Source organism: Thalassophryne amazonica, chromosome 13, assembly GCF_902500255.1.
Source record: "Thalassophryne amazonica chromosome 13, fThaAma1.1, whole genome shotgun sequence".
Classification (NCBI taxonomy): domain Eukaryota; kingdom Metazoa; phylum Chordata; class Actinopteri; order Batrachoidiformes; family Batrachoididae; genus Thalassophryne; species Thalassophryne amazonica.
Window position 1 is genome coordinate 25048560 of NC_047115.1, and position 14483 is coordinate 25063042.

The window sequence follows — 14483 nt, forward strand, 5'->3', positions numbered from 1 at the left end:
TGTGTGATTGCCAGAGACTCGACCTTGTGAGCAGACGTGTGAGATCGACGTCAGGAGAACAATCTCACCATTACGGACGCAGAGACCGCTCCAGGTTTGACGCCACAGTCTGTGAAGGAGGATTGGGTGAGGTCTCACGCTCTTCAGCACACTTCCTGAGGTAATTTGGTTTTGGTGACTTTCATTAAGTAATGACAGTGGATGTGGTGTCCCTCACACCTTGTTATATTGAGCTGTTACGCTATGCTAATCGCCTAATCAGCTTCTGCTGCAGTGGAGATTTGAACTGAGTTGTTCCGTGCCTGCAGTGTGAGAAGCTGAGTTATATTAAAGCCAGGAAGTGTTTGCTGATTGTGTGCACCTTTGAGCTGTGTCTCTCTGTGTGGAGAGTGTTGAACTCACCTCATGATTTCTTCCTTCGCAGACTCGGTTTGTCGCGGCCGCCTGGGGGGTGTCGGCGGGGTCCCTGGGTCCGAACTGCTGTGGCTCCGGACCGTTTGCGCTGCTGAGAGCGCGCCGTGTTTCCACCTCACCAGACCGCGGACCTTTTGGGTTGTTTATCACTCCACTTACTATTATGTTTATTAAATTCTGTTACCTTTTGAACCGTGCTCTGCTTATTTTATGCTGGGTCCTGTCAAACGCTGGGTCGGTGCTCCGACTGCGTCCGACACATAACAGGTTGCAGACCTCAAATGCAAGACTGGATGTACAGGGTTCTCCCCAGACAATCAATCAATCAATTTTTTTTATATAGCGCCAAATCACAACAAACAGTTGCCCCAAGGCGCTTTATATTGTAAGGCAAGGCCATACAATAATTATGTAAAACCCCAACGGTCAAAACGACCCCCTGTGAGCAAGCACTTGGCTACAGTGGGAAGGAGTAACTATAGTCTCATCACAGAGCTGTTACACTCTGGCATCAGAGATTTTTTTAAATTGGAAAGGGCTTGATGTTGCCATTTGCCCGCTGGCCTGGCAGCGATTTGGCCCGTTATCAGGCGGCTACAATTTATAAAATGATGGTGTGCTCGGGCCGCGACAAATATTCGCACAATTCTGTCTATTTTACCATTTTTTTTCTGGCAGAAAAGTCAAATTTCTTCATATCTCCGTGTCATCAAAGTTCAGCAGTTTTTGCACAGGGGAGAGATAGCTCCCACAACTCGCCATGCCGATTTACCCAGACCGACAAGAAATATAAGTAAATTAAGCACTTTTTTATTTTTGGTGGTTTGTTGAGGCATTTTGTAAATGCGGAAATGCGCGCTGACCTCAACATGCACCCCTGTGAAATAAAACAAGGGCACCCTCTCTTCTTCTATGGCATCTAACAGCAGCCAGCATCCTTATTGTTGCATTGCTGCCACCTTCTGGATCAGTCTGTTATAGCAGAACTAAATGCTCTCAATGAGTCCAGTGTCTTTTCTAAAATACTTCCTACAGAAACTTCTTTCAGGCTTATTCTTCTCAATTCTGAGAGAAGCTCTTGCCTTTCACTGGAATATTTATTACAATACATGAGGACATCCCTAATCGCCAAAAGAAATGCAAGTATGTCCCAAATTGATAGCTGGCACAGAGTCAATTCAACGTGCACCATATTTTATTGAATACATTAAGTAATATCACTGTATGAAGTTACTGCCTGAGCATTCTTTAATCAAACCTATGGTAGAAATCTACATGTAACCATTTTAGCTTCAATAAATGTTGTTGTGAGCTCATGATTTGGGTGCAATTGTGAGCTTAAGTACATGGTTGTTCAATATTTTGGAAACATGGCAAAAACGCACCGCCTTGGGTGACAATTGCCAACAACACTAAGGTATGTCCTTTCGGCTGCTCCCTTGTTTGCACTCAGGGTCGCCACAGCAAATCCAAGGTGGACCTGCATGTTGAATTGGCACAGGTTTTATGCCGGATGCCCTTCCTGACGCAACTCCACATTGCATGGAGAAATGCGGCAGGGCTGGGATTTAAACCCGGAACCTTCTGCACTGAAACCAAGCGCATTAACCACTTGGCCACCACCCCTGCACAATTGCCAACAACACTGCTATACTAAAAATTTTGAGAACCCTGATGTATATTAGCAGATGAAATAAAGTTGACCACACAAAACATGAAATATCTGTTTCATACTGTCTACAAGAAAATATAAATCAAAGTATATCACAGGATCAAAGCAGTTTTTTTTTTTGTGCATTTTTCCATGCCGTTCCAACTTTTTCTGACTTGGAGTTGAATAGTTTCCATCACGAAACATTCATCCAATGCAAGCACGTCTTAAATTATCAGAAAAAAAGGTACTTGCCACTAACAAAGCAAAAAAGGAAATAAATGGTTTGTCCTGCCTGGATGACTGCTAGCAAAGAAATACCAACTAACCAGTTAGATGTCACAGCATCCATGATAACTGTTTAGATTAAGCAACAGATGAGAAAAAAGACTAATGTTCCATTGGTCATAACTCATAACTCATTCACACCCACTGGATGAGCAATGGCGTCCCATCAGATGTTCAGTGCAAAACAAAGCCACCATTCTGCTGCACTCTTCTGCATGCCTCAAGGTCAGACTGATCACAAACACATGCAATCAGCAGGAAAGCCAGCAAACAATTTCACTCACAGAAAGCATCCCTGTCATTTAGAAGGGTACAGAGCTAAAATGTACCTGGAAAATATAATGCATAACTGCTCAACACTCTTCACCTTAATGCAAATGTTAAAAGCTGCCATCTCAGAGCATGAAAAAAGACCATTTTAAATGTAGTCGTAGTTTTCCGACTATCCGTATGTTGCAGTTTTTTTTTTTTTGTTTTTTTTACTTTGTTTCAGAGGTCCTGTGGCTTACATTCTGAACACACACACACACACACACACACACATACATACATACAGGGTGGGCCAATAAAATGTTACCACTTTTTGATCGGACGCAAGTTTTTGAAATGAGAACTTAATCAAAAATTTTATTTACAGACTTGTAACAGAAGCATCAAATTAACATTTGATACCAAAGGTTTCCCACGTTGTCTCTTGTTTTCCGCACAGTTCATTAATTGATGACATATTCAATCCACGCTCCTCTTCTTTGGATTACAGCTGCAACACGCACATTGAAGTTTGTGATGACATTGTCACACATTTCTTTTTCATCCCTCTTAATTTGATGCTTCTGTTACAAGTCTGCAAATAAAATTTTCGAATAAGTTCTCATTTCAAAAACTTGTGTACAATCAAAAAGTGGTAACATTTTTTTGGCCCACCCTGTATATAAAAATAAATAAGTAGCACGGCATTGTCTTCTATGGCCACAAGATGGGACCATCTATACACTTGACAAGCAGCACCTGTACATTGAAAGGGGTACTGTAATTCATACTACCAATGGCAAGGTGGTGCCATTAAGCTTGATGCCAACCCACGCAAAACAAAAATACATTCTGTGTCTTAGAGAAGGAGCAAATTTAAGAAATCATGTTCTCAAACTGAAAGATCATATTCAGGAATAAAAAGAGCGAATATAACTTTCATACTACATACATGGCAGACCACTTGTTTGAACTGTGTAAGAACAAGTCATCTGCCATGTATGTAGTATGAAAGAACAGCAACAGCAGGTCAGTAAGCCCAATGTAATGTTAAATGTTTATGTTATAAATAAGTAATGCACCAATTTTTCAAATGTTTAATTTAATTACACGTTTACCTCACCTATAATCATCTTTTCAGTGGTGACAAGAAGTAGTTAACTGTGTTTTATGTCTCATACGATATTAATTACCTTGTTAGCATCTTCTTGCTAACCTAGGATTTGCATTATAAATAAATGATAAAAAAAAATCTTGTTTCGTGTTGCATGAAGTAACAGCACAACATTTAATGATAAATCCAACTTATAGACTGGTGCCACGTATGTTTTTTTTTTTATTCTAGTCATGATGCATTGTTGGACAGATGCAACTACGACAGTGCAACTTACAGTGCATCCAGAAAGTGTTCACAAAGTATTCAGCACATCTAAACTGCGCAATTAGTGTTCTCCCCTAATTGCTCAGTTTAGAGCCTTAGTCAGAGAGGTGACCAAGAACCCGATGGTCACTGTGTCAGAACTCCAGCATTCCTCTATGAAGAGAGAATCTTCCAGAAGGACAACCATCTCTGCAGTAGGGCTGCAACTATTGATTATTTTAGTAATCGAGTATTCTATCAATTATTCTGGCGATTTTAATCGAGTAATCCGATAAAAAGTACATTTGTGTTTTTAAACAACATCAACAGTCCAGGGCTCTCCCTAAGCAATGGCACAATGTTGCTGCACCGTCAGGCAGAATGTCAAATTTAGTGTATCCCTTTCTGTTTTCCTGGGTAATTATTTTTTCACATCTTTACAAGTTTTGGCCTGAAGGACATCATAGGACCCCTGCTCGACACCCTGTAGTTTGCCTACCGGGCAGGTCAGTTGAGGATGCAGTCAACATGGGACTGCAGTACATCCTGCAGCACCTGAACTCTGCAGGGATATACACGAGAATCCTGTTTGTGGACTTCAGCACCGTCATCCCTGACATTCTTCACAAAAAAGTCTCTGTGACATCTCCCACCTGCCAGTGGATCTCTAACTTCCTGATGGACAGGACACAGCAGTTGAGGCTGGGGAGCATCACATCCAGTACACGGACAATCAGCACTGGTGGCCCTCAGGGGTGTGTGCTCTCCCCACTGCTCTTCTCCCTCTATACAAACAGCTGCACCTCAGGGAACCCCTCCGTTAAACTCCTGGGCCCGATTTCAAAGCAGTCTAATCTTTTAGTCTATTAAACTTAGAGAGTACAGTTCAAACCAGCGTCCTTGTATTCTTGTAGATACTTGATGAATAAAGGATTCTGACTGCCATCCCATTCAATAAACTTGCTTCAGTCTTAAACTTTGTGTGTGGAGCTGGAAAAAGGTTTGAGATGGTGCTAGAGAGAGTTCAGTCAATTTGAAATTTCTTGGGGCTCATGGGCCAAAAAAGGAATCAAATTTGAAATTCACAATAATGATTTAAATTTTTCATGAGACACAACTGCAGAAACGACTCAGTCATCTGCTTGGAAAGCTTTCAAACCACACTTATTCCTCTTTCTTAGCTCTTTAGTGTCAGGAAGTTCTCAAGTAGCAAGCTGACAAACGTGTTTTGTGCGGGCAGCGGTTCTGTGCCACATGATTCGAAGGCTTCAACAGGACGTCGACACGTGAAGTTGAACTTGAGACTTTTTTCCGTTCGAAAAAAGCTTCGTGAACCTTAAGAATTAAACCAAAACGCACCAAAATATAACAAGGCTTCTTGGAACAATCAAAGCCATAACCATGATACGAACAGAAGAAACCCATCATTTTATTTTCAAAGTTTGAGACTGCACTAATATTTGGGATCTTATTTAGCTGCTTCGCTCTGAAGCACCACGCGATTAATTGGCGCTAAATTGAAATCGCTGTCGCACTAAAGAAAAGGACCCACGATGTTCTCTGGGTGGGAAAACCCATGCTTTTTTTATTATTTACCAGTATGTTACACTAATAACGTTAAAATATCGTGGCGGGAAAAAATAAGATGCGCCTCATCACCAAAAACAAACTTTATTCCGCGAAGTTCAACCGGCTATTTTGTGGTTCAAAATAAATAAGCACATACAAAACCACAAGTCTTCATAAACCGTTGTAATAAGTCACGTGTAAGCGCTTTAAAACAGATATCCTACCTTACTCTCCACCGCGGAGCGTTTTGTGTAACTGACCGACCCCCGCAACAAATTCACTCTTGTCCAGTGCTCGCGTTGCGTTCAAGTACTGCTCGTACAAATACATATCTCCTGAGAAATATGAGCAGTGTGGGTCTGTCTTGTGCGTAGCTTTATCTGAAAATAAAATAAGACCAAACGCTGTGATACAATTTGTAATCTATAGCAACATATAATTGTGCCACAATGTAAACAAGTGCATCTGTCGCTTTTTTGTGTTACCCTGCATTATTATACAAATAAAATTAAATAATAAAATATGTCATTTATAGGAAAGAAATAAGATTATAACAAAAAATTCATCCAGGTCTCGATGCTAAACTGGATAAACAATGGTAGCATGTAGTATTTTTTTTTTTTTTTTTGGAAATGCAACATCACCCCGTTTTATGACTTAACTGCCTGAAAATGGTAATTTCCCACTGTACATGAAGCTAGCAAGTTTCGTCACTGCAGTGGGCGGAGAGATTTTGTGACTAATGTAAATGCAATGTGCTACTCATGAAGTAACAATCCGCCAATTCTATGGTAATTTGTGACTCATCTGTATAGATATTTAATCGTTTTTACTCACACATGAATCCTCAGGAAAACACCAACTGATTTATATATGCAGCTACAAAAGTGTAATTGTTTAATCACTAACCAGCAGTGGCAGAAATGTTTCAAAGAAAACAAAATATTTTAATATATACATATTTATCAAAAATACATTCAGTTTCCTGTTGATTTTCTCCTGTTTGCGCTTATGGACACTACTGATAATCACATCATCATCATGACAGCACAGATAAAACAAATGATTGCAAACAGCCGGAGTCTGACTTAATGGAATGGAAGTGATGTGTAAACAAAAAGGCAGCTTTGATGTTGGAAACAATGATGTTACAGCACTTTTAGCATTAAATGTCTTGCCCTTTTATTGATATAGCGGGATGAAGGTCCCGGGTCCCGATTGAAAAGACATTCCTGCTAGCTTGACTAACGGGTAATTTTCCTTTGGCTGACCTGATAACGGAATGGTCTTTAGTGCAAGCCGTCTGGGTTCGATCCCACCGCTGTCCCGCCACGAAGGTCCTGCGGTCACATTGATTTAAGGAATGCTTTAGGCACGCTATCATCTTCAATAGAGGTGGGCGATACCGGGAATTTTGGTATTGATCCGATACCAAGGAAATACAGGCCCAGTATCGCAGATATCGATAAAGATACTGATACTTTTTCATATTTTTAGCTTCATAGATCCAAAGGATCCAAAAGACCTAGGATTTTGCCAAACATTGTACATGACAACAAAATACTTTATTATCACAATCAACATTTTTGTTTCAAAAAATATCACTCAACACAACTTTAGGGTGACCATATTTTGATTACCAAAAACCAGGACACTCGGCCCGGCAATGAGATACTCAGAGATGCTCAAAGATGAAAAACAATCAAAACCAGGACATTGTCATCACTTTCCTAAAAAAAAAACAAAACAAAACAAAAAAAAACAAAACAAGGACAACCAGGACAGGACATGTCCTGGGAAAACAGGACGTTTGGTCACCCTACACAACTTAAAACAAAATCTCCCGAGGTAGTGGCCTGACAAACCACAATACAAGGGTGCACTGCTCACTGTTGTGTGACACAGCACAGCGCTGCTCTTACAGAGAGTAGACTTTGATGAATCTGAGTGCGCAGCAGTCAGTGCGTGCGGGAGAGAAAAAAAGCTTGAGTATCAATCTTTTTATACGAGGATCGTTCAATATCAATACCAGCGTTGGTATCGATATTATCAATATTAGGATCGATCTGCCCACCTCTAATCTTCAACACAAATTTATCTTCTGTGGCTTCTTAGCTTTTTGGGAGAAGGGGGTGTAGGTTTGAATGGCAAAGAAGCTGACTTTTTTTTATGTCAGTATCACAAAGTCACTTCCTGAAATTCCAAATCTTCTTATTTGGATGTTGTTTAGGGTAACAGTTTTTTTGGCAACCAGTTTTGGATTAGGAAATTCCATGGTTGGGTATGTCTAATTACTCAGTAAATACTGTTCAGATAGTAAATCCAATCAGGGAGCTTCATTTAAAAAGGTCAATTTCCTCCAGTTCTGGGAACAAATTAATTAGCTGTGATGGGAGTTCCTCTTCTTCTTCTTTTCCAACTAGAGTTCATGCTTTATTGCAAAATTTTAATTCATTTTTAAGACAGAACTGTAGCAAGAATGGAAGCAATTAGATAGCAGATTAAACTTTTCAAAGGGGATTAAATTTGAGAAACATTCTAAGTAGCCCCTGCTGGATTCATGTCATGTTGGATCATTCTGTCACAATGTTAATGATGAGTCAAATGTTTGAATGCTTGCAGGTGAAACTGTCACTTTTGGTTCACACACAACACATATAGTATGGAGAGTGAAACAATGGCAATACACAAATTTGGTGGCATGATGATACCAGGGTGATAAATCTGATAGGCAAAAGCAACACGGGGAAAAAGCATGTGTGAGGAACACCACAGAACTCCAACACTGATCAATGGCAATCCAATGAAGATCCCCCATGACAAATATACAGACACTGGTGAATAGGGTATGTGAGACAGGTGTGTGATTACCTATTAATTTACAAAATAGATTCACCAAAAGAGAAAGTAAATATGAATTGAAAGGAACTTGTTGTGAAAGTGTAGGAACACGGACCCACAACAGGGGGCGCAATGAACGGACAATGGAGAGAGTAAATAACAAGATTTACTACTGAAACAAGCACGAGTAATACAACAAACACAATTTGGGGTCGAATCCGCTGGTGTCGTGTGGGCAGGCTCGAAGGTAGGAGACGTCTGTCTCAGTTGAACCGGAACCACCCAGATCTCCTCTGCCACCGAACCCTGGAAATACTGGAACCGCCAAGTCCCGAATTCCCAGGTGGCCACTGCCTCCGCTCGTCGGATCCGGTACTGCTGGCAGGAGAGAGCAACAACACACAGGAGTGGATGAACGCACCCAGTAACAGAGAGGGGAGAAGCCGCCTCCACCTCTTGGCAAAGTTTAGCAGGAAGGTGAGTACTTATCCAAAGAATGAGGTTTTCAGTAGTCACCAGTCCTGAAAAAGGTTTTAACAGTCTTAGCTGATGATGCAATGTATAACTGCAGAGAATACTACCTTGGTCTTAGGCGATATCTCGGCACTGAGGTGGAGACGCCGTCCTCCTGATATACCTCGGTGCTGAGTAGAACAGCTGAGTCTGGTGATGGGTGACAGCTGTCACCCAGGCTACTCCCATGATGCGGCAGTGCCCTCTGGTGCCTGGAGCCCGCACTTCAGGCAGGGCGCCCTCTGGTGGTGGTGGGCCAGCAGTACCTCCTCTTCAGCGGCCCACACAACAGGACCCCCCCCTCAACGGGCGCCACCTGGCGCACGACCGGGCTTGACCGGATGGCGTCGGTAGAAGTCGGCCAGGAGGGCCGGGTCCAGGATGAAGCCCTTCTTCACCCAGGAGCGCTCCTCGGGGCCGTACCCCTCCCAGTCCACCAGATACTGAAAACCCCGGCCCATCCGACGGACGTCAAGGAGCCGGCGGACAGTCCAAGCCGGTGCTCCGTCGATGATCCGGGCAGGAGGCGGCGCCGGACCCGGGGTGCAGAGGGGTGAGGTGTGAAGAGGCTTGATCCGGGAAACATGGAAGACTGGATGGATCCGCAGTGAGGTCGGAAGCTGGAGCCTCACTGCGGCGGGGTTGATGACCTTGAGGATCTTATAAGGTCCGATGTACCGTTCTTGCAGTTTTGGAGAATCAACCTGTAGGGGAATGTCCTTCGTGGACAACCAGACCTCCTGCCCAGGACGATACTTGGGGGCCGGGGCTCGCCGCCGGTCTGCATGTTTCTTCGCCCTCGTCCGGGCCTGCAACAAGGCAGAGCGGGCGGCCCGCCACACCCGACGGCACTTCCGTAGGTGGGCCTGGACCGAGGGCACACCGACCTCTCCCTCAACCACCGGAAACAAGGGGGGCTGATACCCCAAGCACACCTCAAACGGGGAGAGGCCGGTGGCTGATGACACTTGGCTGTTGTGGGCGTACTCGATCCAGGCCAGGTGGGTACTCCAGGCCGTCGGGTGCGCGGCCGTCACACAGCGAAGTGTCTGCTCCAGTTCTTGATTCGCCCGCTCTGCCTGCCCGTTGGTCTGGGGGTGGTACCCAGACGAGAGGCTGACCGTGGCCCCCAGTTCCCGGCAGAAGCTCCTCCAGACATGTGAGGTGAACTGGGGACCGCGATCGGAGACGATGTCTGATGGTATGCCATGCAGACGGACGACGTGGTGGACCAGGAGGTCCGCTGTCTCCTGGGCCGTAGGGAGCTTCGGGAGGGCCACGAAGTGGGCCGCCTTGGAGAAACGGTCCACTATCGTGAAGACGACGGTGTCTCCCTGGGACGGCGGGAGACCCGTGACGAAGTCCAGGCCGATGTGGGACCAGGGGCGATGAGGCACGGGCAATGGCTGTAGCTGCCCTGAGGTCTTCCTATGGTCGGCCTTGCCCCTGGCGCAGGTGGTACAGGCCTGGACGTAGTCCCGGACGTCGGTCTCCAGGGATGCCCACCAGAAGCGTTGCCGGACGACTGCCACGGTCCTTCGCACCCCTGGGTGACAGGAGAGCTTAGAACCGTGACAGAAGTCCAGGACTGCAGCTCTAGCCTCTGGTGGGACGTATAGTCTGTTTTTTGGTCCGTTTCCGGGGTCCGGGACACGGGTCAGGGCCTCCCGGACGGTCTTCTCCACGTCCCAGGTGAGGGCGGCCACGATAGCGGACTCCGGGATGATGGGATCCGGGGGATCCGACGGTTCCGTTTTGACCTCATCTTCGTGCACCCGGGACAATGCATCCGATCTCTGATTCTTGGTCCCGGGACGGTAGGTAATCCGGAAGTCAAAACGGCCAAAGAACAGTGACCAGCGGGCTTGCCTGGGGTTCAGACGCTTGGCGGTTCTGATGTACTCCAGGTTCCGATGGTCAGTGAAAACCGTGAATGGCACGGCTGTTCCCTCCAACAGATGTCTCCACTCTTCGAGGGCCTCTTTCACAGCAAGGAGTTCCCGATTGCCGACGTCATAATTCCGTTCAGCGGGGGTCAACCTGCGAGAAAAATAGGCACACGGGTGAAGGACCTTATCGGTCTTCCCGCTCTGGGAGAGCACCGCTCCTATCCCTGAGTCCGAGGCATCCACTTCAACCACTAACTGGCGGCTAGGATCGGGCTGCACCAGAACTGGTGCAGACGAGAAGCGCCGTTTCAACTCCTTGAACGCGGCCTCGCACCGGTCCGACCAGGTGAAGGGAACTTTTGGAGAGGTCAGGGCTGTCAGGGGGCTAACTACCTGACTGTAGCCCTTAATGAACCTCCTATAAAAATTAGCAAAACCGAGGAACTGTTGCAGCTTCCTACGGCTTGTAGGTTGGGGCCAATCTCTCACCGCCGCAACCTTGGCCGGGTCCGGGGCGACGGAGTTAGAGGAGATGATAAACCCCAGGAAGGACAAAGAAGTGCGGTGGAACTCACACTTCTCGCCCTTCACAAACAGGCGGTTCTCCAACAACCGCTGCAGGACCTGACGGACATGCCGGACATGAGTCTCAGGATCCGGGGAAAAGATGAGTATATCGTCCAGATACACGAAGACGAACCGGTGCAGGAAGTCCCGCAGGACATCGTTTACCAACGCTTGGAAGGTCGCGGGAGCGTTAGTGAGACCGAACGGCATGACCAGGTACTCAAAATGGCCCAACGGGGTGTTAAATGCCGTCTTCCATTCGTCTCCCTTCCGGATCCGAACCAAATGATAGGCATTCCTAAGATCAAGTTTGGTGAAGATATTGGCTCCATGCAAGGGGGTGAACACCGAATCCAACAGGGGCAACGGGTATCGATTGCGAACCGTGATTTCGTTCAACCCCCTATAGTCAATGCATGGACGAAGCCCGCCATCCTTTTTACCCACAAAAAAGAAACCAGCACCCATCGGAGAGGTGGAATTCCGGATCAACCCGGCAGCTAATGAGTCCCGGATGTAGGTCTCCATTGATTCACGCTCCGGCCGTGAGAGGTTGTACAGCCTACTGGACGGAAACTCACTGCCTGGAACCAAATCAATGGCACAATCGTACGGGCGGTGAGGAGGAAGCGTGAGAGCCAGATCCTTGCTGAACACATCAGCGAGGTCATGGTACTCCGCTGGCACCGCCTTCAGATTGGGCGGGACTCGGACCTCCTCCTTAGCTTGGGAGCCGGGAGGAACCGAGGAACCTAGACACTCCCGATGGCAGGTTTCGCTCCACTGAACCACTACCCCGGACGGCCAATCAATCCGGGGATTGTGCTTTAGCATCCATGGAAACCCTAAAACCACACGGGAGGTGGCCTGAGTCACGAAGAACTCGATCACCTCCCGGTGGTTACCTGACACCACCAGAGTTACTGGAGGTGTCTTATGTGTGATTGGTGGGAGTAGGGAGCCATCTAGCGCCCGAACCTGCACAGGCGAGGTAAGAGCCACCAGAGGGAGCCCTATCTCCCTGGCCCATCTACTGTCAAGCAGATTCCCCTCAGAGCCCGTGTCCACCAGTGCTGGGGCCTTCAGGGTTGAATCCTCATAAAGGATCGTGACTGGGAGTCGTGTAGCAATGTGGGTGTGTCCCACGTGAATGTTTTGGCCCACCCCTGGCCCAGTCTCTAGGGGCGGGCGTTGGAGTTTAACCGCTCGGGGCAGTCGTTTGCCATATGCTCACTCGAGCCACAAACATAACAAGCTCCGTGGGCCCGCCTCCTTTGTGCTCCAGGTGCCCTAAATGTTGCCCTGCTCGTGTCCATAGCTTCGTCAGCAGGGGGAGCCATAGGCGCACGGAGCGCAGGAACAGAGGAGCGTGGGGAGGGCGGAGCTCGATCGGACCCGGAAGGGAGAGGGACGACGCGTGCCTGGCCACGCCCTTCGCCTCGTTCCCGACGGCGTTCTTCTAACCGGTTGTCGAGTCGTATGACTAGATCGATGAGCCCATCTAAATCCCGCGGTTCGTCCTTAGCCACCAGGTGCTCTTTTAGGACCAGAGACAGTCCGTTTACAAAGGCAGCGCGGAGGGCAGTGCTATTCCAGCCGGATCTCGCCGCCGCGATACGGAAGGCGACTGCATAGGCAGCTGCGCTCCGACGTCCCTGTCGTATGGACAGTAGTGCGGTTGAAGCGGACTCTCCTCTGTTGGGATGATCGAACACCGTTCTGAGCTCCCGTACAAACCCATCGTATGTATGAAGGAGCCGTGAGTTCTGCTCCCAGAGCGCTGTAGCCCAAGCGCGTGCCTCCCCGCGAAGCAGATTTATCACATAAGCTACTTTGCTAGCATCAGTCGCGTACATCACGGGACGCTGAGCGAAGACGAGCGAACACTGCATAAGAAAGTCCGCGCACGTCTCCACACAGCCTCCGTACGGTTCTGGAGGGCTTATGTATGCTTCTGGGGACGGAGGGAGGGACCGTTGAACGACCAGTGGAACGTTACTTTCGCACGCAGGGTCCTCGGGAGGGAGAGCCGCAGCGGCGCCCGAAGGGCGCGCCTCCACTTGTGTATAATGGGGGCAGATGTTATAAGTTATTACTTCTTTGTGCTCCTTTTCATTCATAGTAACTTGGTAATTGTATTTACTCTTGTGTTTTTGTTTTATTTTATGAATTAAATAAATAAAGAGAATGAGAATGACTGTAAGTAGGATTCAGGTGTGTGAAGAGAGGAACACGAGACAAAGTGCATAGAGAAACCAGGCAGGAACACTGCAAGGGAAGTTGAAGTAAAGCAGCAACCAGCTGAGTGCCAATAAGGAAACAATGATCAGAACTAAGAATGCATCAAAGTAAACACAGACAGACCCAGAGAGATAACCACCCTGACCCCGGAAGAAACACAAACAGGTTATGAGTCAACTAGAATATAACTCAAGGTAGAAGTCAGGAAACCATGGTGATCAGACAGCCCAGTCTCATGGGGTTTTTTTTTTTTTTTTTTCGTGCTCCCGTCACCACATGAGTCAAATTTTTGTGACAGGGTTTTTTTTTAACTCACTATTACTAACCCTACTCCAATCCTTAACACTAACCTTAACCATAGCCTAATCCTACTCCTTCCCCCCCCCCACCCTAACCATAACCACCCCCCCAACTTCACTTTTAATTTCATGAATGAATTTGTTCTGCCGTGACAAAAATGAGGCGCTTTTTGTCACAATATCACAAACCAATAGATTAATGTATATTTCATGCTGTTGAATCACGACTTGCCGTGAGCCCAGGTTGGATCAGAACACCCAAAACACCCCAGAGAACAATGACAGTGACCCGCAAAGCCGCTCCGCATAAGAGAAGATGCACATTTCTATTCCTACAAAACAAACAAGAAAGTTTATTATTCCTGAATGTTAATGTCAAATTCTTTCCTTTTAAATAAGTTAAAATGTATATTATAGAAAACGTACAGAGAAAGTAAAAGAAGCTGCCACTTCACATGACAGCCCTCTATTTGACTGTTTTTAGAGTGCAGGATGTTTTCTTAAGTGTCTCATTAAATGACTCCAGCGTATTATTGGGTTTGCGGTGCGTGAGTCTGGATGCACCAAGTGTTGGTGTTTGCTCGCAGTAGGTACACAGTCAT

At 46.5% G+C, this 14483-nt stretch overlaps 1 protein-coding gene across 1 annotated transcript in view; it reads right to left on the reverse strand.

Annotated features, from left to right (window-relative positions):
* LOC117523524 (equilibrative nucleoside transporter 1-like) overlaps window positions 1-5824 on the reverse strand; it is a 55006-nt gene extending 49182 nt beyond the window's left edge. The window contains exon 1 of the mRNA XM_034185079.1: window positions 5756-5824. The gene's annotated coding sequence lies outside the window, so the exon portion shown is untranslated. The remainder of the gene's footprint in view (window positions 1-5755) is intronic.
* Window positions 5825-14483: the final 8659 nt, after the last annotated feature.